Raw genomic sequence first — 23,656 nt, forward strand, 5'->3', positions numbered from 1 at the left:
GTATGTATGTGGGGGGCAGTGATGATGGTTATAAGTAGAAGTATTCTCTTCAGAGACAATTGGGAGCATTGGAGGAGGGAGAAAAAGCCAGAACTCAGGGGTTCAGTCCCAGAGGAGCTTGGCTGAGTGACCTTGGACTTTGCTATCCTTTGTACCTCAGTTTCCCCCTCATCACTTCTGCAAACCCCAGGGAAACTGGGAGTGCAATAGTAGCTTTCACAATATAAATGTAAAATGTTAAAACTATTGCTGTTATTATCAGCTGTAATTCCCTGAGCGGCTGTTGTGCGCAGTTGTGTGAGTGAAATTAGGCTTGTTTACATTTGTTAAGCGCTTGGAGATCATTTCAGTGATAATGGCTCACAGAGTTGGTATGGTGGGTTTTGTTGCCTTGTTTGGAAGGGGGTATCTCTGTGGGTTCCAAGAATAACCTCATCCCCCTCTCTCCAGCTCCTCTCCATCCCGTACTCCTCTGGCATTCAGGCATAGTTGGCACCATGGTGCCAAAGTCTCCACCCTGGCTGTTTGCCACCAATGGCTCTGGGACAAGAGGGTCTTTGTCCAGCTGCCCCCCCAAGCTGTACTCCTTCCGTCCTCTCCCCACAAAGGTCTGGTTCTCTTTGGTGCTCTCAATATGGGGTGGGGGTTGAGGGAACATTTCCCCCCAATCTGGTTCTGGCCTCTGGCGTCCTGGAGGGGGCATATGTGTTATTCAGGCAGTGGTGTGAAAGGCAAGAAGGTGAGTGTTTATATTTGAGAGACAGTGTCTTTTGGGAAACCCTGATGTTTTGGAGTGCCCCTCTTTTGATGAGCTATCTCCTTTCCCCCTGTCCCACTGAATATTTTTGCCAAGCTGACTGTGTTTATGTGTGCATGGAGGGGAGGTTTGGGGAGCAAAGAGGGTTATAACATCCTTTGATTCCTAGGATGTAGGCCCTATAGATGACTGAACCTGACCTAGGTAAAGGGTTTAATTAGAGTGATTTTGGCTGTGGGCATCCATCAGAATCATGTGGTCAGAGCTGGGGTCGGGTGTCAGGACTGCCATCTGCCCAATGCCAGCCATGGTATTTATTGTTCCTGTTCTGCTTGGTAGTACAGTTGCAAGAAAGAAGAAGGGTGATTGGGGACCCTTTTTTGGTTCGGGGTAGGATTGGTCCTGGGCAAGGGGCTGAGAAGATGTGAGCAAGGGGAGCTCTGGGGAGAGGGGTTCATGCTTAGCCCCCTTGGGAGAGAGTCAGGGGCATGGAATGAACAGAGCATCCCTCTCATGCCCTATCTAATGCAGCAAACAACCAATGGGCTCAGAGTTCCTAGAAATGCCTGGGATTTATGAGTCAATGTTGGGGAGAGACGATGAAGATGGGTGTGTCTGCATTTAAGGGGGCTCTTGAAAGGAAGAGGAATCAGTAAGCAGTTCAGGGTAGATGATTCATACTGGGGGAACTGGGGAGTCAGATAACAGATCTAGTGCCCCTCCACAAATACTCTGTCATAGCTCTTTCTAGGAACACTGAATACTTCTTTTTTTGGGGGGGGAAGGGTAAGAATTGCTTTCCCTTCTTTCCTGTTTCAGAGGCACAGAGAGGGATAGCCGCTTGCTCCAGCTGGCCCAGCCACTAAGTGGCTGAGCCAACTTGAACATCCGAGCCTCATCACTTTGATGTACTCCTGGGCTCTGGTGGGGAAGAAGGGAGCAGCATCAGTCTAGTTGTGTCTTAGGCCACTCAGGCAAGGAAAGGAGTCAAGTCCTTTCCAAGCAAGCATTTCTTCCAACTCGCATTCTAGAATGGCTCAGAGTGTAGGTGCAGAGTTTTCAATGAGCCATTCAAATGGCAGTTTAAAAATTATTCATGTGCTTCCCTGGGTCTGTGTGAGGATAATAAAAAAATCTGGCCATCAGCAGATTTGAGGGCAGCTCAGGCTTTTCCTTCTTTCATTCCCTGGCTATGACAAGCTGGGAGATGACGGCTTTGGATTTGTCTGGGAAACAACAAAGCCAAATTGGGAGGAAGGGCAAATTTCCTGAGTGCCCCTAGAGGAGCTGGGTGAGTGGGATTGGGCCAAGGGGCATCAGGCTTGCTGCTGTCTCCCCACCTGCCCATGTCCCCTCATCTTCCCCCCATACCGCACCCCTCACTGATGAGTTCTATATTCGGCTTTATCATTCGTCTGAGTGGCTTTGGGAAGGTGGATTTCTTGCTCTATATCTGCTCTATCTTTGTGCTTAAATGCTCCTGTGTCTTCATCTCTCTGCTACCCTGTCCCTCAGTCTCTCTGTTACTCAATCTCTCTCCTTCTTCTGACCTTCAGTCTTGATTCTTTGTTCATTTTCTCTGCTCCATTCCCCAGTCTCTCCCCCCTCCCCTGCCTCTTCCCCTACAATTCTTTCTGTGTTCATGTCTTACCATCTTTCTATTTTCTTCTCCTCCTCTCTGTCCACTACTTTTGACATCTGTTCCTCAGACTCCTCTCTTGACCGTCAGCTTCTCCTCTGCCCCTCAAGTCTCCTGATTTTTCTGTTTCTCTGTTCCCTATTCTTTCCCTCCCATTTCCTTCCAGCACCTTTTTCTGTGTCTCTGACTCTTACCAGCCCCTCTGCCTCTTCCTCTCTGTCCATTAGTTTCATCATCTGTCCATCAGTTTCTTCCTTGGTTTTCCTCAGGCTTCCTTTTTCTCTGTCCCTCAGTGTCTTTCTCTCTTTCTCTATTCCCCATTTCCCTTTCCTTTCACGCCCCTCTCTGACACCTTTCTCTGTGTCTCTCTTACCATCCCTTTACCATCTCTTTCTATTATTCTTAGTCCATCCCTTAGCTTCCTCTTTTCTGTCTCCCCTTTCTCTGTTGCCCAATAAGCCCCTCTCTGTCCTTCAGTCTCCCTCAGTCTCCATATCTTCCTTCCCCTCTTGGTGTTCCTTAAGCATCTCCTTTTTGCTCCTGTCTATCACAATCCTTTCAACTTCTCTTGATTCCTCACTGTCCCCTTTTCTCTGTCCATCAATCTTGCCATCTTTCCATCAGGCTCCTTTCTCTCAGTTGCTTCTGTCTTCCCTCCTCTCAGCCCGTCTTCCTTCATCTGAGATTGGTCCTTGCTTTCTAGGACTGTCTGGGAGGTGGAGCAGTCAAGTGGGGGGCGAGTAGCGGAAGGAGTCGGATTGATACAGACTATTATGGTCTGGCAGGTGCCGTGGCTATGCTCAGCCAAGCGGAAGGGGGCATGCTGAGCAGTTAGTGATGGTGTGTGTGTGTGTGTGTGTGTGTGTGTGTGTGTGTGTGTGTGTGTGATGGGGTAGCCAGTTATTATGTTCCTCTCCTCACTGACCCAGCCTCCATTTCTCTAGGACCACAGTGGGCACCTTGCCCTGACATTGTAATGTCTCTCCTCTGCTTCATAGACTCCAATTATTTCCCTGGTCTCCATCATCAGAGCAGATTTATTATCGCCGACTGCCTCTAGTCTCGGTTCCCTCCCCCCTGCATATCTCTCTGACTCCTCTTACCCAACCCCCCTTCCTCTCCCCATGCACCAGTTCCTAGAGTCTACTATTCCCTCTTTTCCATCATCTCACTCCAGAAAACCCCAAGACTGGAAAGATCCTAAGGGCCTGAGGGACAGGAACCACTCCCTGCCTCCTCCCACCCATCAAGGCTTTGGGCTATACTACCCTGGGGATTGGATGGAAGCAGAGAGATTTCTTTCTCCATTGCACAGCTAGAATCAATTTTTGTCAATGGGTGATTTTCCTAGGTTCCCTCTGGTCCTTGAGGTATCTAATTTTGGGGCACAGTGCCTTGCCCACCCATGTTTGCTTATTACAGTGTAAGGACTCTTAGACCTCTGGTCTAGAGACCTAGATTTCAGTCTGTTAGCTCTCTTTGTAAACCTTGAAATAATCACATATACCCCCTGACTCTCAGTTTTGTCACTTGTAAAATGAGGGGGTGGTCAGATTAGACCAGGGGTAATAACCTGGAGTCTACAGATAAATCTGGACTAGATGAATGCTAAAATCTCTTCTATATCTGACATTCTATAGCTAGTCAGTCTGGCACCAAACATTAAATGCTTACTGTGTACCAAGCACTGTCCAAAGTGCTGGGGATACAAAGAATGGCAAAGATATAGTCCTTGCCCTCAAGGAGCTGACATTCTAATGGGGAGAGGGGATGACAAAATACAAATAACTAGTTACATATAAAATAAATTCAGTGCAAACTGATGGTAATCTCAGGGGGAATACAAAAGACTGGGAAAGACCTCCTGCAGAAGGTGGGATTTGAGTGGCTTTGAATTTGCATATACTAGATGTAGAAACACTGAATGGCAGAAGGGGATGGTTCTCATACTGAAATAATGGTTTTCTTTGATTTCCCAAAAGGAAGAAAGCTAAGGTCAAGAGCACTTGAAAGATAAAGATAGAAATGAGGAATCTTACCTCTTGGTCTTCCCTAGGGAGGTTTGTCTTGTTGCTTTCCTACATACCAGCTTTGAAGAGGGAACAGCTATGTTGGATCCTCAGACTGAGGGAAGGTGTCCCAGTGAGGAAGTTATCTCCTTGACCCTGATCACTGTTATCTGATCAGTGGAGGTCTCTGTTGTTGGACAGAACTATTGTTTACCAGACAAGTGACCTTGGACAAGTCACTTCCCTTTTCTGCATCTGTGTTTCTACCTCAATCATATGAATGAGTTACGTTAATTCAGGGATTCTTAACCTTTTCTGTGTCCAGGACCCTTTTAGTAGTCTAGTGAAGTCTATGGACCCCTTCCCCAAATAATAGTCTATTGGAAAATGCTAAATTTCAGTTAGAGGCTAGTAAAAATAAAGATGTCACTCTTCTCCATCCAAGTTCTCAGAGCCCCTGAAATCTATCCATGGACCTCAGGTTAAGAACCCCTGGTGCTCTGTAAGGTTCCTGCCAGCTCTGAATCATGTATGATTATGAAAAGGTTGGATCACAACTGTGATTTCATTCCCTTTCTTCTCCTCCACCCCCAGCCCACCAGCAGGCAGCCCGTGCATTAACAAGCCTAAGAGAAAGGTGCCAAGCAAGAGTCGTCTAGAGCTGGTATGTGATGTGCAGAAAGAGCCAGCCAAGTCTGACTTCCTGAAACTTGCGTCTCTCGGGCAAGAGAGAAGGAAGCTGGGTCTAGGGTCTGGAGACTAGGCAAAGAGTAAAGAGGACTATCCTCTCTCCCAGAGAACATTCAGAGTTCAGGCTACTGAGTGGTTCCACTAGTTTTTGAAAAGCTTCTGCCCCCCCCATTTATATTTTCTCCTCTATTATTTGTTCCAACCACTGAACTACACCCCTCACCCCTCAGCCATTAAGTTGGGATCTATGACCCCAGGGAAGTGTCTGCCCTGCAGGGGATTAGATCGCTAAAGAGCTTTGGTGGGGAAAGGGGGACAAGGTGTTTTTTAGACACCCCCGCCAGGCACCCTAAACTTTCGTTGTCCTAGTCTACCAGAAGAGGTGTATAGCAAATCAAAACCTTCTGCCTTCAGACTCCTCCCTTCTTCTCTAACAAGTGGAGGTGGAAAGGAGGAGAGAACTGGGAGGGAGATCACAAAACATAGATTTAGATCTGGCGGAGACCTTAGAGATCTCCTTGTCCACTTTCCATTTAAAAATTTTTATTTATATCTTTTGTTTTTACATTGCCTACCTCTTTGTACCTCTTCCCCTCTCCTCTTCCAGAGAGCCATCCCATATAACAAGTAATTATTTTTTAAGAAAAATGAGGAAGAAAAAGAATAAGCAAAGTCAACCAATGCATAGAAAAGGTCTGACATCATATGCAATGTTCCACATCTCTGGACTCCTCGCCCCCACCTCTGAAAAGGAGTGGATAGGGGTGAGAAGAAATGTTTTTCATGTATCTTCTTTGGGGCCATACTTGCACTTTGTAATTTTGCAGCACCCTCTTCCCATTTAAAAATATTCTATTTTTTACGAATAAAAATCTATTTTTTCTTTCTTCTCTCTCCCTCACACCATTGAAAAAATGATAAAAGAAAAGCAAAACCCTTGTAACATATATGCATAGGCAAACAAAATAAGTGTTTGCCTTGGTCATGTGGTGAAAATATATGTCTCAATTTTCACCCTGAGTCCATCTCCTCCATGGCAGGAGGTGAGTAGCATGTTTCATCATCAACCCTCTAGAATAATGGTTGGTCAATACAATGATCAGAAGAGTCTTTCAAAGTTGCTTGTCTTTACAATGGAGTTGTTATTGTATACATTATTCTCCTGATTGTGCTCACTTCATTCTGCATCAGTTCATAAAGTCTTCTTTGAAACCATTTCTTATGACACGATATTATCCCACTACATTCTTAAACCATAATTTATTCAACCATCCCTCAATTGGTGGGTACCCCCTTAGTTTCCAATTTTTGGTTACTACAAAAAGAGCTTCTATGAATATCATTGTACACATAGGTAATTTCTCTTTCTTTGCTCTCATGATGGGGGACTATAGGTCTAGTAGAGGTATCAGGTGGGTTAGAGTATATGCCCACTTTAGTCACTTTTTGGGCATAGTTCCAAATTGCTTTCCAGGATGGCTGTCTCTTCCCCAACCTTTTTTTTTTTTTAACAGATGAGAAAACTGAGATCCGAAGAGGTCAACTAACTGGCAGCTGTCTTAGAAGGAGCAAGGGTCATAGCTCAGGTCCTCCCAGCCCTCTTTCCACTGCTCCTCCTTGGGAGTGGCTCCACACTGGCCCAAGGGAGACCAGGTAAGAGGCTGGATTAAATGACCCAACTGGCTTGCTCCTTTGTAAGGTAGTTTTTCCTTTAATTACCTTTAATTAAGTAGTTAGGTGGGACGGTAGATAGAAGGCTGAACTTGCAGTCAGGAAGACTAGACTTAAATTCCTGCTCTAGGTACTTCCTAGCTATGTAAGTATAAAAGTGTAAGCCTCTGTAAAGTGTTTCACAAACCTTAAAGCACTTTCTAAATGCCAGCTGTTATTACCAAGTCAAGTCTCAGTTGGCTTAAGGAAAAAGGGGTTTGGAGCAACTGGAACTTGAGAGGACCCTCTACCTTATTGGATTCTGGCTGAAAGAAAAGGGACAGTCAGAGGATTTGAGTTTAAATTTTGGTCAGCTACTCACTTGTCCTCTCTGAGTCTCAGTTTCCCCCACTGAAAAATAAGGGGTTGGATGAGATAATCTGTTAGAGACCTTTCAGATCTGAGTCAGGATTCAGAGATAATCTGGGACATTTCTTTATGCTCCTACAGCATCTAGAAAAAGGACATTGAAATCCCTAGAATCACCTGGGAAAAATCCCTCTGTATACTCTGTTGGAGTAAAAGGATAACATAGTATTTACAAGAGCAACTAGGTGGTACATTGGATAGAGTGCTGAGCCTGGAGTCCTGAAAACCAGAGTTCAAATCCAGCTTTAAATACTTACTAGTTGTGTGACCTTGAGCAAGTCACTTCTGTTGGCCTGGGAGGCAGCTAGGTGCCACAATGGATAGAGTGCTGGAGTCAGAAAGACCTGAGTTCAGATCCTGCCTCAGACACTTACTATCTGTGTGACTCTGCGTGGGTCACTTAACTTCTATTTGCCTAAGTACATTGGAGAAGGAAATGGCAAACCACTCTAGTATCCTTGCCAAGAAAACCCCACTGGCATTATGGTCCACAGGGTCACAAAGAGTCATGACTGAACAACAACAACACAGCATTTACAGATGGAAATTGTCTCATGAATCCAGCCCCCTCATTTTATAAATGAAAAAACTGAGGACCAAAGAGGAAGGAAGTTCAAGGTTACATGGGAAGCAAATACCAGAGTCTCAAACATGCCGGGTCCTAGCTACAACACTAGCTTGCCTTTAAACTAGAGGAAACCCAACTTGGCCTCTAGTCCACTATGGGCCAGTCAGAGGGAGCAGAGTCTCAGAGAGGAAGGATTAAAATTCTCTCAGGAGATCATTTTGTCTGCCAGTTACTATCTCAGTATGAAGCACCAGTATGATTCTGATTCATCTTTAGCAGCTTCTTGCTTCAATGCCGAGCACAGTGCCTGGCACATAGTAGACACTTAATAAAGGCTGATTGATTGTGAGTTACTTGATGCATTTAATTCAGCCCAGCATTATTGAATGCCTCTTGTGCCTGAGGCATTGTGCCACGGGTGTGAACACAATAGAAAGAGGGCAGGATTTGGAGTCGAAGGATCTGGACTCAAAGTCCAGCTCAATCACTCACCACCTATGAGATCTTAACCTCTCTGGGCTTCTGTTTCCTCATCTGTGAGATGAAGAGGCTGGATTAGATGTCATAGAAGGTCCCTTCTAGTTCTAAGTGTATGATCCTATGACATGATGTAAACCCTGCCCTTGAGGAGCTTGCATCCTAAAGGGGGTGGGGGAGTCAGGGATTCAACAAACATATGCAGAAATACTATTCAAGGTACATTGTGATAAAGGTCACAGGAAAAAACCAGACAAAATACTTGGAAAAAATTCAAGGAGAAAGAGATCACTTTTAGATAGAGGAATCCCACAGAATTTCTCAGAGGAGGTAGTTACTTGAGTTGGGTCTTGAAAAGGATTTTCTGTGGTTTTTTTTGGGGGGGGGAAATACTGCTATTTTTTGTTTTTACATTACCTTCATTTCCCAATATTTCCTTCTTCCTGTTCCTATCCAGTGAGCCATCTTTTGTAACAAAGACTTTTTTTAAAGAAAGGAAAAAAAAAAGGGCAGTTCAGTAGAATCAACCAACCAACACATTAACCTAGTTTTTGAGTGTATACAATGGTGGTATTCCATACCCATTGTCCTCCAACTCTTAAAGGGAAAAAACAAGCTACATTTTCTCAATTCTTCTTCAGGCCAAGAGAAGAGAAGAAAAAGATTTTGATAGGCTGAGATGAAGAGGAAATGCCCTCCAGGCATGGTATTGGGCAAAGTGTTTTGTTGGAGTTTATCACTATAAACTGAACCAAGGGGGTAGTGGTAGAGTTTTTCATTTTAGCCATATGAATTTGGACAAATCTCTCTGGGCTTCAGTTTTTCTCTCTCTGAAATTAGGGTACTGGACTGGGCAATCTCCAAGGGCCTGGAATCAGGAAGACCTGACTAGTTGAGTCATGCTGGGAAGTCACTTCACCTAAGTCTGCCTCAGTTTCCTCAACTATAAAATGGGGTAATAGTAGCACCTACTTTCCAGGGTCATTGTGAGGCTCAAATAAGATAGCATTTGTAAAATGCTTAGCATAGTGTCTGGCACACAGCTGGCACTTAATAAATACTTTTTTCCCTTTCCCTCCCTCTCCTACCAAGGTGCCTTCCAGCCCTAAATTTATGACACTTTCAGGCCAGCCATGTCTTCTGCCTCCCCATTAAGTCCTCATTCTCCTATATACCACATTGACCCTCTTCTCACCCACGTGATCAACGAGTGAGCAACTACCTCATCTTGCCTCTGCTGGGGAAAGTCTGCAAGTCAGAGCTAGTACAAAGTGGACAACTAGACAGATATGAATGGGTAGAGGGGTCCCTGGGGGCTGGTAAAGGAGTTCCTGGGAGGCCCTTGAATCCAGTCTCCCTCTTCCCTTATGGGAATCAATGAATAAGGTAGAATTTAGAGCTGAAAGAGACCTCACAGATCATTTAATCCAATTTCCTTATGTTAGGAAAAAAATGAAGGAAAAAACAGGAAGGAAAAAGAGGGAAAAACACTGAGGTGCAAACAGGGGAAGTGACTCAGCCAAAGTCAGACTGATAGGTTTGTAGAACAGAGGAAGTAAGAGGACAACTAAGTTGGGAGACTGACTCAGGAACCAGGGACAGCGACTTCTGTCTTACTCAACTCCTTAACCCATGATGGTGAGATCCTCAGAGGGGAGAAGATAATTCCATTTAGTATCACTCCTAGAATACCCTTCTCATCTTGATGTCTAATTTCTCTTAATCTTATCACCCAGTTCCTTTCCTGCTCAACTATGTGGGTTTAAAAACGAAAACAACAACAAAAATCCTCTACCCTTCCATTTTATCTTTTTAGCTTTGTTGTGTGATTTTCTTCTTACTGACTGATTTACTTTCATTTATGCTGCTTGATTTCCTTTGGCTGTCTTTGTAGACCATGAATTTGGACTTTTGAGGCTTATCTCTAATAAACCTAGCTCCTATGCTCATTTTCACTTTCTGACCATAATTGGAACTGGTCAGGTATTTTTTTTAATTTTTACCAATGCTCCTTTAATTTTTTTTATCATTTTTAAAAATTTTGTTTTAAATTTATGGAATAAAACAAGCATTTCCATAACATAGTACAATAAAAAGATGATTGCACATGAACCTGCAAGTCTACTATGCACAACTTGAGTCTCAAATATATAATAAAATTATCATGTAAAATTTTTTTAGCCTAGAGATGGCTATCATTAGAACCAAATAGGCATACATATGTAAAATTATTTTATACATATTTCTATGTTCTTTCTCTGGATGCAGATAGCATCTTTCTTTATGTGTCCTTTATAGTTAATTTGGTTATTTATAATATTCAAAATAACTTATTTGCTCAAAGTCTTTCTTAAAACAATATTGCTTATTACTGTATGCGATGTTCTCTAGGTTCTGCTCATTTTACTCTTCATTACTTTGTGCAAGTCTTTCCATATTTTTCTAAAATCATTGAGCTCATCATTTCTTATAACAGTAGTCCTTCATCACAATTATATATCACAACTTGTTCAGCCATTCCCCAATTAATGGGCATACCTGCAATTTTCAGTTCTTTGCCACCACAAAGAGGACTGCTATAAACATTTTAGAACATATAGGTTCTTTTTCTTTTTCCCTAATTGTCTTCAGAAGTAGTGATATTGTTGGGTCAGTTAATTAATTACCTAATTAATTTCTCAATCATTCCCCCCTGAACAAAGGTGAACAAAGCTCTCACCTATACAAAAAAAAGTACAGGCAAGCAAAACAAATGGACACTTTGACCATGTTTGAGAGTATATGCCTCATTCAGTCCTTGCAGCCCACCACTTCTTTAACTAGAAGGGAGAAGTAGGTTTTATCACCGGTCTTCTGTGGTCAGGATGGGTCATTGCATTGATCTGAGCTCTGGTGTTTTTAGTATCATTTTCTTTTACTTTACTGTGGTCACTGTGTATTCTGATCTCTTGGTTCTACTTACTTTGCTCAGCATTAATTCATGAGTCTTTCCAAGTTTCTCTGAATTCATATTTGTAATTTCTTTTCTTTTCTTTTCTTTTTTTTTGGCTAGGCAATAGGGTTAAGTAACTTGTCCATGGTCACACAGATAGTAAGTGTTATGTGTCTAAGGCTGGATTTGAACTCAGGTCCATCTGAATCCAGGGCTGGTGCTCTATCCATTGCGCCACCTAGCTGCCCCTGATATTTGTAATTTCTAATGGTGTGTTAATATTTCATTGTCTCAACATACCATACCTTTCTCAGCTTTTCCCAAATTGGTGAATACTCACTTTGTTTTCAGGTTTTTGCCATCACAAAAGTACTGCTTTAAAATATTTATCTTAGTATGTATAGGATCTTCCTTTCTGTCTTGGTCCTTTCAGTGGAGGTCCCAAGAATGCCTGAGTGATAATGCTGTTTGAAAAGGTATAAACAGTTTAGACATTTTTCTAGCACAGCTCCAAATGGTTTCTGGTCAGCCTTCGTACCTCTATTTCCTTTACCTGCATGTGGACTATGAGTGGAGATTGAGATAAAGATGATGTGCGGCCAGGATATTAAAAAATTATCATCCTTGAATCTCCAAAGAGAACCACAGGCTATTATTCACTCATGGAAGACTAGACTAAAGTAAATAGACCTGCACTATATCAAATGTGGTCCAGTTTAGATCTAAGGAAGGATTGCTTGAGGGTGGTAAACTGAGGGAAGCTGTAGTTTCTCCTTTGGTTGGAGGGAAGAGAGAAAGTATCTCCAAATCCAGGAATATGATTCTAATTTGGTTGATTTAATTAATAGTTTATATTAAGAGCTGATAACAGCTAGCATTGATATAGTACTTTGAGGGTTGCAAAGTCTTGTTATTTTATTTTTTTTCTCACAACAACCCTGGGAGGTGGGTGTTATTATTGTACCCATTTTACAACTGAAGAACTGAGGCTGAGAGAAGTGAAATGACTTTCCCAAGGTCCTGTGGCTCGTAAGTGTCTGAGACCAGATTTGAACTTGCATTTTTCTGACTCCAAGTTCAACACTCTATCCACTGCATTGCCTAGCTGTACCTCTCTAGTTTAAATGGGGATCTACTTGATGAGTAGACTAGGAGAACAGGGGTAAGCATAGTAGAGAGATGGCTAGGGCACAATGTGTATATGTAACAAGGTATGCTTTTCAGTTTTCTTTATAAATGCACATATTTTTAGCACCAAAAAATCCATCCCTGTCCTCTATGACCAGTAGATATTTCTTTTTGTGGTAGATCAAGCCACATATGTTACAGTGAAGGCACAAAGTCTTCTGACATTAGTAAGAGAGTACCATTTTCAAACCTTGCCTAGAACTCCCAGACACATTGTCCCAGTCCTGCTGGTGGGTCGCAGTCTGTAGGGGCAAGGAATGAGCTATTTCTTCCACACTGCCTTCTCTTCTTTCTACTCTGGAGTTAGGCTTAGGTCCCAACCCTCACAGGAGACCCTACCCCCATCCAATCTGCCTGCTGTGGGGGTGAGCTAACAGAAGGGCTTGGATGACTGGGAGCTGAACCTGCTGTTCCCCATCTCTGCTGAGGACAAGATGAGAGGAAAGAAGCCTACGCTACAGTGGGTGGGATAGAGGTCAGAAGAAAGGAAGGACTTCCAAACCATTAGGTTGGTCAAGTAAGCCCTGAGTGGGAGTGACTAAGAGATTATATAGACACTTCTTTTTTTTTCCTTGAGAGCTGAGGAAAGAAGAATGTGTAGAGAGTGCAGTCTTGTCTGGAGGCAGGGACCTAGCTGAGATGACCTTGGCAATGACTTTAGGAATATACTAATAAAAGCCAAGGTAACCCTAGGTTTCCTCCCTTGTGAGGGATGGAAGCCAAAGTGAGGAGAGTACATAGGTATCCTATGCCACCCCTAACCCCAAGCTCTAGTTGATAGAAATAAAATGTAATGAAAAGGGCATTAGGGACCAAGTGAGGGGACCTGGTTTTAAGTTTCAACTTGACTTCCTCACTAGGTGTGTGACCTTGGGGACAAATTTCCCTCTTTGAGATTCATTTTTCTCACCTTTGAAGTGAGGGAGATGGATTAGATGTTCTCTAAGGTCAATTCTAACCCCATCACTACAGTGCTCAATTAACTTCCATGGGTCTCTTTTTCTTCTAGTCAAAAATATAGATGCCTGTTTGGTGTCTTAAGCCCTCCACTGGCTGGCTTCATCTTGCCTTTTCAGATTCATTTCACATCACTACTCTTTGGTCATTCTTTAGTCCAGTCTATTTACTGTTCCCTGAATTCAGTACTCCATCCTCTAACTCAGGGCCTTTGCTACGTGTTTTCTAGTACTTGGAAAGCACGCCCTTTCTCATCTCCACATTTTAGGATTTCTAACTTCCTTTGAGGCTTAGCTCATATGCCATCTCATATGGAAGCCTTGTGGACAAAGGTCTATATAGTCAAAGCTATGGTTTTTCCAGTAGCAATGTAGTAGTGTGGCTGTGAGAGTTGGACTATAAGGAAAGCTGAGAGTTGCAGAATGGACACTTCTGAATTGTGATGCTGGAGAAGACTTTTGAGAGTCCCTTGGACAGTAAAGAGATCAAATCAGTTAATACTGAAAAAAATTAATTCAGGCTATTTGCTGGAAGATCAGATACTGAAGCTTAAATACTTTGGCCACATAATGAGAAAACGGGACTCGTTGGAAAAGACCCTGATGTTGGGAAAGATTGAAGGCAAAAGGAAAAGGGGATGGCAGGGGATGAGATAGATAGACAGTATCATGGAAACAATGAACACGAACTTGGACAAACTTCAAGAGATAGTGGAGGATGGAATTAATTGTTGATAAATCAAAATAAATTAATTATAAAAGGTAAAAAAAAGAGATAGTGGAAGATAGAAGGGCCTCGTGTGGTATGCTCTATGGGGTCAGGAAAAGTCATGCATGATGAACAACTGCACACCAACAGCAGACGAAAGCCTTTCCTGCACCTCAGGTGCTTTCTCCTTAGCCATCCAATGCTCATGTATGTTTACCTATTGCCTCTCCTCAGTAGGATGGGAGCTCCTGAAGGGCAGGGACAGTTTTAAATGTTGTCTTTTCTTCCCCAGGGCCAAGCAGAGTGCCTGGCACATAGTAAATACTTAATAAATGCGTATTACATCGGATCTTAAGAATGACAGTACAGTTATCCCTTCCCCATCGTGGTTTTGATATATCAAGGGTGGGCAGAAGAAATTCAATGGGAATTTTTGGAGAGTTTTGCAGGCAGAGGACACTCAAAGGCCAGCAGATGGCACAGAAAAAGTTTAGAAACTCAGAAATGCACAAAATATATTATAGTATTGCATAATAAAAACATTTTATCTTTTAATACTTTAATAATTCAGACTTCTTCTTTGGCATGAAGGGAAGGCCAAAAAATTTTACATGGATTTTCCAGATTGTGGGGCACCATGCCCCTAACTCTCAAGATGTGGAAGGAATAACTAGTTTTTGGCTTAAACTGCCTTCTCCTCTGGGATAAAATCTCCTCTAGGAAGCAAATAAGAGATTGTTTCCAAGTGTGGGTTAAAAAGAGAGAAGAAAAAGTGTTTATAACAATGGCTTCTTCACTGGCCCCCAACCAATCCAAATCCTTTCCTTCTCCCCTCCCCCCAATGCAAACAATGGTTATGTGACCCAATGGAAAGTGAACTTGGAGGCAGGAGCCCTGGGTTTGAATTCCATCTCAACTACCACTTAAGCAAATCACTTTTCCTCTCTTGGCCTCACTTTCCTCATCTGTAAAATGAGGATGACAGCATTTGATTCAATTCAGTTCAATTCAATTCAACAGACATGATTGTTTGGTTTGTAGTCCTTAAGATGCCATCTAATGAGAGCTACAATTAGAAAAAGTAATCAATAGCCCCAAATCGTAGCCAGTTCTAGTTTTCCTTTTTTTTTGCAAGGCAGTCAGGGTTAAGTGACTTGCCCAGGGTTGCACAACTAGTGAATAGCATGTGTCTGAGGCCAGATTTGAACTCAGATCCTCCTGACTCCAGGATCGGTGCTATATCCACTGCACCAACTAGTTGCCCCGGTTTTCCTTCTTGCAGGGAAGATGGACAACTGTACCTGTAATGAGAATGGCCTTCTCCTGACCCTCATATTCTGGACAGAAGTATTCTTTCCAAACATGCTGGGGGCTGAGATTTCATGGTTTTTCTTCCTCATAGTTGTAGCTGATCCACATAAAATACAAACTACTTGAGGGCAGGGAACTCCTCATTTTGTCAGTCTTTGTATTCGTAGCAGCTAGTACTGTGCCTGGTGCAGAGTAGGTGAAGAATAAATTCTTGTTAAATAAATGAATGAATGAATGAATGAATGAGTGAATGAATGATTCTCAATCCTTCCTTCTCATTTTTCCTGCCTTGATTTCTGTAAGCCCTGAGATAAAGTGGTTGAAGCCTGGAAAGGAGTAGTGTGTTCATACAAGCCTTCCTTTCCTTGTCTCTCCATCCATCTACTCTCCAATTCAATTAAAATGTATTAAGCATTCACTATGTGCAAAGCACTGGAATTACAAAGATGACACCATCCTGCCCTTGAGGAACTTGCCTTCTGTGGAGGGAGGGAGATGGCATGTATAAATCTTGTACAGGATACTTTGCTAGGTGTGGTGACACGTACAGCTAATCCCTGCTACTGGGAGGTGAAGGCTGGTGGATTAGATGAGCTCAGGAGTTCTGAGGTGCATTGGGCTGAGTTGATTGGATGTCCACATTAACTCTGGCAGCAATATGATGAGTTCCTGGGATCAGGGGCCACCGGGCTGCCTCAGGAGAGGCAAACCTGCCCAGGTCGGAAACTTAGAAGATCAAAGCTCCTGTGCAGACCATTGTGGGAGATTAGAGCTACAACCCATGAGTGGTTGTTGCATTTTCAGCCTGGGCAAGATGGAAAACCTGGAAGAAGAAAGAGGAGGAGGAGGAGGATATAGATAGAAAGATGGGTTATTGTGAAGACCCAAAGTGATCAAGGAAAGTTTGAATAGGGAGAGATTAATTTTAGCTGGAAGTTAAGAAGGTTTCATGAAAGAAGTAGCAATGTAGTAGGTCTTTAAAGAAGAGAAGGCTTTTAATTGACTAAAATGTAGAAGGAGTGCTGTCTGGGTTTGATGAAAATATCGAGGAAATACTTGGAGAGAGGAAAAGGAAGATACATCTTGGGAATAGCTCAAAATTTAACTCAGCTAGAAAATAGATTCCATGAAAGGGAATTGTGTGAAATAAGACTGAAAAGGAAGACTGTAACCAGATTGTGGAGGACTTTTAAATAGTAGGCATATGGGTGGTACAGTGACTAGAGCGCTAGGCTTGGGGTCAGAAAGACCTGAGTTCAAATCTAGCCTCAGATGTTTATTGTTTCACCCTAGCCAAGTCCACTTACCCTCTCTCTGCATCAGTTTTCTTATCTGCAAAAATAGCACCTATCTCCTTTGATATCATATCATATAGCACATATCAGGTGCTATAACTGTTGTTGGGCCAAGGACTTTGCATTTTGTCCTATAGGCAATAGGGCACCACTGAAGTTTTTTTGAGCTGGGGGATGGTCAGACTACTGCACTAGGAAGATCATGTTGGCAACTGTTGGAGGAACTGAAGAGAGGAGACAAATTAGGACTGTATTAAACTACTGCAGGTGAGGGGTGATGAGGGCCAGAGCAAGGCTGGGGACAGTGTAGGTAAAGTTCAGAAGAGATGGATCTGCAAGATGTTATGGAAATAGAATCAACAGGACTTGGCAATTATTAGGAAGATGAGGAAGAGAGAAAAAGAGTCAGAGGTGACTTGTTTCAACCTACTTCCTATTTGAGGCCTTTGCTGATTTCCCCAGGTGTCAATGCCCCTCCCCAAATGACTTTTATATTACTTTGTATTTATTTTGCATCCAAATCAAGAGAACAAACATTTATGAAGCACCCACTGTGTGCCAGTAATTGTGCTAAGTGCAGGGAATGCAAAGGGGAAAAAATGTCCCTGTTTTCAAGGAGCTCATAGTGTACAAATAAGATACAGTCAGCACTTCTTTTCTTTGGGTTAAATATCTGAAGTTGAGCCTCTTGGCAACATGTTGCCATCTTGGTAGCCCTCCTTTGGAAGTTCTCAAGATGCTCAATGTTCTTCCTAAAATATGTAGATCTCAGATCTAAAACAATATGATCTACGAGCCGCCAAATAGCCTGACTGTCCCCCCCTAGTCCCAGTGTACATTCTTCCTCTCTGAATTCAGCCTACAATCAAATTTGCTCTTTTCCCTTCCATATCACACTGTGGACTCACATTAAGCTTTTAATCTACTAAATGCCCACCCCCATCTTTCCCAGAGTAACTGCTCTGAGAATTGTTCTGCCATGTGTCCTCTACCTTATATTTTGTGGAATAGATCTTTTGAACACAAGTGGAAAAATTAGCATTTATTACTAATAAATTCCATCTTAGATTTGCCTAATGTTCTAACTTATCAAGACCCTCTGGTTTCTGGCACTGATGTCCAACAAATAAACTATCCCACCCAGCTTTGTGCCCTATTTTTAAAAAAGGAATGAGATTTGTCCAGACCCTTAGCTTCCTAGTGGGTCCTCCCTGCCTCCAGTCTCTCCCTTCTTTAAGTCAACCTCCACACCTAAGTTATATTCCTAAAGTGAAAGATTGGCTATGTTATTCTCTTGCACTAAACTCCCCTGGCTCCCTATTATCTCTTGGATTCAAGTACCTTTGTTTAACATCTAAGGCCCCTCATCTCCCATCAGCCTCTCCAGGCTTATTGCATTTTTCTCCCTTTTCTTCACTTTATGGTCCAGAGAATCAGACCTTCATATTTTTCACACTGGACCACCCATCTCCTATCTCCATATGTCTGCATAGCTTGTACACCATGCCTGGAATGCACTTGATCCTCAGCAATTTCTCCTAGGATCTCTAGTTTGTTTTTTTTTTTCCAAAGCTCAACTCAAATACCACCTCCTACACAAGGCCTCTTCCGACCCCCTCAGCTGCTAGTGTCACCCCCAAATTACTTTGTATTTATTTTATATATTCTTACCTGTGTACATGTTGTCTTCCCTATAGGGTGTGAACTCCTTGAAGACAGGAGCTTTTTCTTTTGTTTTGGAATCTCCAGCCTCTAGTTAGTACCTACTTATTGCTGTTGTCCTTTGTTCTAGAAGAGGACCATGACATCAGAGAGGTGATGCTATGACATGCGAGTGAATTGGATTTAAGTGAGGGAGGGCTTTGTAGAGGTCACCAGCCTCACTTTCTTCTCTGGAGCCCTCTGGGTCCAGTGGTGAGGTATAGTTCAGGATGACTGGAGGTGGCTCCAGATGCAGTGGGAGACCTTGGTCTTTTTAAGCTAAGATCTTTAACGGGTCTCAGTTTGACTGAAACAGCATCTATTCAGTGATTAAGACTAGGTAAGAATGAGTCAGAGAATTGTCTCTTTACCTAATCAAAAAAAAAAAGATCAATCTGGGAGGTGAAGACCCTCAGGGTTTCTGGCCAAACAGAAACAATTGCTATTTACGTTCACTCTTAGCCAATCAGGGCCCAAGCAATGACCAAATGGGAAGTTGGGCAACACAAGTCTTTTTTTTTCTTTTCTTTTCTCTGTCCACATAGGGTATCCATACCCTTACCTGCAGGAGCTTGCCCAAAGGAATGTAAATTTCTATCTCTGAAACTTTTTCTTAAGTTCGTACCTGGCTTATTGATTGATAGGGGAGACCTGCTCTTGGTGAAGTCATGAGGGCTCTTTAGGGTACCTATTCCCTTTTTCTAGATGTTCTCTCATCGCTCTTTTTAATATTATGTTCTAGAATCTAAAATCCACCCCCCCACACACATTGAAATTGAGTTTATAGAGTTTGCACAATCCATTCTCTTTCCATTAAAAACAAAACTGGAATGAGCTTTTCCCTTTCTGTGATATTTCTCCTACTCGTAATAATCTTTCTTTTTTTTTTTTTTTAAAGCAGTTGGGGTTAAGTGACTTGCCCAGGGTCACATAGCTAGTAAGTGTCAAGTGTTTGGTCTGAGGTTGGATTTGAACTCAGGTCCTCCTGACTTCAGGGCTGGTGCGCCCACTAGCACCACTTCGCCACCTAGCTGTCCTATAATAGTCTTTCAAAGATGACCGACAGTGGCTCAGTTGTCTTGTGCTTTCAGGACCCTGGTAAGTAAAGTTTCTTCTCCCTTGTTGACTTAAACTTATCAAAGGAAGCTCTATGATTTCTTTTTTGTTCCGTCATTTCAGTCATGTCCAGCTCTTCATGATTCCATCTGGGGTTTTCTTGGCAAAGATACTGGAGTGGCTTGTCTTTTCCTTCTCCAGTTCATTTTACAGATGACGAAACTGAGGCAAACAGGATTAAGTGACTTGCCCAGGGTCACACGGCTAATGGGTGTCTGAGGTTGGATTGGAACTCAAATCTTCCTGACTGCAGGGTCAGCTCTCTATCTACCGTACCATCTAGCTGACCCTACCCTTCTTAGGTTTCCACTCCCTACTGTTGCTTATGGTTCTGTACTTTCCAGTTCAAAGACCATTCTCCATTGCAGAGAAAACAGAAGCAAAAGGAGATTTGGGCGGCTAGTTCTATCTTCCCTGGGGTCCTTTGTCATTATCTCATCAGCCCTAGGCAGTAGCAGCTCTTCCCCTTCCCCATCATCCTCTTTCCCCCAATGTAGCTGGCAGGGAGAGCGATCATTTTTATTTTTTTGGGGTACCACAAAAAGGCCCAGAGAGACCCCATAGAGGAAACTCAAATAGAGACCCTAAAGGGAAAATCTCCAAACAGAGAGATCCTGCAGAAGGGGCCCTAAACAAAAAGATTCTTGAGAGCAAAAGATACCCCACCCTGAGATCCCACAGTAGGGCCCTCAAACAGAAATTCCATAGAGGGGTCCCCTGCCAGATGCATGGGGGCTTGATAAGAGAAGTGGGAGGGGGTGCCCTATTGGGACCCACCTCCACTTCCCCCAGAGGGCAAGAAATAATTGTGGGCATGGGAGAAAGCACGCAGGCACAGCAGGCATTCCTGATGCTGCCTCAGGCGTCAGCATCTGTCTTGTTTGGGGAAAAATTAACGATCCCGGCATCATTTGGAAAACATTTCCCTGACTCATTTACACCAGGCACACACATCACCCTCACCCTCCCTACTGTATCTCGATCCACCACAGCCCAACTGTAGGAATCGCCAAATCCCTGTCCCTGATGGGGTTGGCACCAAGGGCCACGGCTGTGGGTTCTCTCCCATACCCCCTACTGTGATGGGGCTGAGACAAACTTCCCTGCCATCTTGGCCTTTATGAGCATAGCTGCAAGAGCTCCAAATGCCTTAAAGACCATTTAGTTGAATCCTCTCATTTTTTTACATCTGAGGAAAGTGAGGCCCAGAGAAAGGAAGAACCAGCTGGTGAGTGGCAGAGCTGAGGCTTGAATCTAGATTTCCTGCCTTAATCCAATGTTCCTCCTGCACGTCCACTTCCCCTTGAGCTCTCCCAGGGAGGTGAGCCTAGAATGTTGGCAGGGCCCTTTGTGATTGGGGGGAGGTGGGGCAGCGTTGGCAGCCTTTGCCTGCTAACCTCTTCTGCTCTGAACCAGCATCTTCTCCATGCTTTTAACACTGCTCTCTACTCCTTCCTGCTCCCCCAGGGGACCCTCAGCACCTGTTTTCATTTATTATGATTTCCTTCTGGGAACAGACAGAGATATTTGGTTGATGATAAGGGGCCCCCAGCTCACTCTTCTATGGTGGGGGGGGGTGCCTTGTGATAGGTGAGTAGAAAGTAGTTAGGGAAGTGACAAATGGGAGGCTCTGACCAACCTGTCTCTCATTCTCTGTCTTGTATGAAGGATAGTGCATTAAGGATACTCAAGGATGATGTTGGACTAGACTCTGCTTCCCCCTCCTCTCCTCCTTTCTCTCTCACCACCTTTCCCTCACTTCTTCCCCTCTTCTCACCTCCTCTCTTCCTCTTCCCCTCTTCTCCCCTTCCTCTTGCCCCCTTTCCCTGCCTTCTCTCCTTTTCTCCTGTTCTTCTCTCTCCCTCCTCTTCCCTTCTCTTCTCCTCCTCTCCCCTTTCTCTCCTTTTCCTCTTCCCCTCTTCTCCCTCTTCTCTCTTTCCTCTTGTCCCCTTTCCCTCCCTTCTCCCTCTTCTCTCTTTCCTCTTGTCCCCTTTACCTCCCTTCTCCCCCCTTCTCTCCCTTTCATTTTGCCCTCCTCAGTCTCAACAGAGGAAAATGTGCCTGGCCATTCAACTTCCTCTAGCCCAGCCCCTATCCCCTCCTACTATATTTGGAGTTGGGATGTCTTGTCTCCTCACTAGCAGCAGTGGGGGTGAAAATAAGCAGGAGAGGAACCCTAATCAACAAGTAGTCAGCCAATGAGCATTTATTAATCAACTACTATAAGTTAGGCATGGTTCTAAGTGATGGGAATACAAGGACAAAAGTGAACACTCCCAGGTGACTGGATTGGATGATGTCAGAGTTGAATCGATTGAGATGATGTATGTCTATGAGTGACAATGCGCCATAATGGAGAAAGCCAGTCTCAGCCATGAAGACCTGGGTGTGTGTCCCTCCTCCGACACATACCTTCTGTGTGACCCTGAGCATGTCACTTAATCTTTCACTGCCCCCAGAGGATTCGCTATGACTACATGTTGCTTTGAAGTTCCATTGCTAGAGGAAGTTTTCAAGGAGTTTGCCTTCCAGTGGGGCATATAGAATGCCTATCTAAAGTTATATACCAGATACAGACAAAAGAGATATAACCCTAAAAGGGGAAGGCAGTAGCAGTTGAGGGGTTATGAGATACCTTTGGCAGAAGGAAAAGCTTGAGCTCAGTCTTGAGGGGATCCAGGGATCCAAGGGGTGCTGCTGAGGAGGGAGAGAATGGCAGGCATGAGGGACAGCTAGTACAAAAGCAGTTCATCCCATGAGGAATTGAGGCTAGACAACTCAGGAAGAACATTCAGAAGGAATGAGACATCAAAAAGTTCACCTGGCACCTGCAGCTCTATAGAAGAGTGGGGAAGACTTAGGGTTGGGAAAGAATCTCTAGGCCAGGAGTGGGGAACCTGCAGCCTCAAGGCCACATGAGGCCAAGTTTTACAGAACAAATCCTTTTATTAAGGGGATTTGTTCTCTGAAGTTTGGATTCAGTCAAAGGGCTGCACTTGAGGACCTAGAAGGCCAGATGTGGCCTCGAGGCTGCAGGTTCCCCACCCCTGGCCTAGACACTGGAGAGATTCTTCTTTCAGAGTGGTAGGGCCAGATTGTTGGAGGATGGACAAAATCACCTCTCCAGGCCAGCCCTAGAGAGACCTCTGCCTCTCTAGCTTTCCAATCCATGGGAAGTTCACTCTTCTCAAAGTGAGCTTCATCCTCATCCCCATCCTACTGGGATCGCTTAACTAGGAGAAAGGAGAGTTGGGGGAAGAAATGCTATACTGAGGAGCAATGAGGAAGGCAAAGAGAGGGAAGGAAGCTCAGAATTTCATGGGTTTTGTTTTCCTGTTCCTGTTTCCATCTATCCCCCAAGTCTACCTCCTTCAGGAAGACCTCCAGGACTAAGTGTGTTTAGGAAACATTATCAATTTTCTCCTGCTATTCAGCCTCCAAACATCTGGGCACAACAGCTGCTTCTCCCCAGGATGCCTACGTCATGGGTAATCAGTGGGAAAATTAGAAAGATGGAAATGGCAGGGGGCTCTAAAAATGCTTTCAGGGAAACGTGATCTGGTTGTGTATGGGTCTGAGCCAGTGGAGTGAATGCCTGACACAGTGCATACAAGAGTACATGTCTGTGCCTGGGTGTGTTTGTGTGTATGTAGACAGGAAGGATTGGGATGCTCTCTGTCATTCATTCTTGCCAGGGACAAAAGGATATGGAGTTATACTTCAGTGTGAAGGGAGTATATTGAGCTCACTCAACCACTTAATTGATAGGCATTTATTAAGCACTGACTGTGTAGCAGGGACAGCCTAGGTTCTGGGGATAAGGAAGGAAGGCAGTAAGGAAGAAAGAAAGAAAGAAAGAAAGAAAGAAAGAAAGAAAAATAAAGAAGGAAGGAAGGAAGAATGAAAGAAAGTACAAAAGAAGGAAAGATTGCCCTCAAGGAGCTTATATTCTATTAGGGGAATGACTTAGGAATGATCTCCTGGCAGAATAAGTGGGAAATATAAGGAGGGTGGAACTGAGGGAGACCATAGAGCACCTTCCCCTAGAGGTCTCAGTAGACATCCACTTGTCTGAGGGGTGGTGAGATCTGAAGATGGAAGACAGACAAAATGACATCTGGAGGGCCAGAGCAGCTCCCTGAGAGCAGAGGTCAGAACATGAAACTTCCCATAAACTGCCCCTAGGGCAGTGTGAGTACTCACCTGATATGACAGTCAGTACTCCTTCC

Source organism: Vombatus ursinus, unplaced genomic scaffold (assembly GCF_900497805.2).
Source record: "Vombatus ursinus unplaced genomic scaffold, bare-nosed wombat genome assembly UNPS02014801.1, whole genome shotgun sequence".
Classification (NCBI taxonomy): domain Eukaryota; kingdom Metazoa; phylum Chordata; class Mammalia; order Diprotodontia; family Vombatidae; genus Vombatus; species Vombatus ursinus.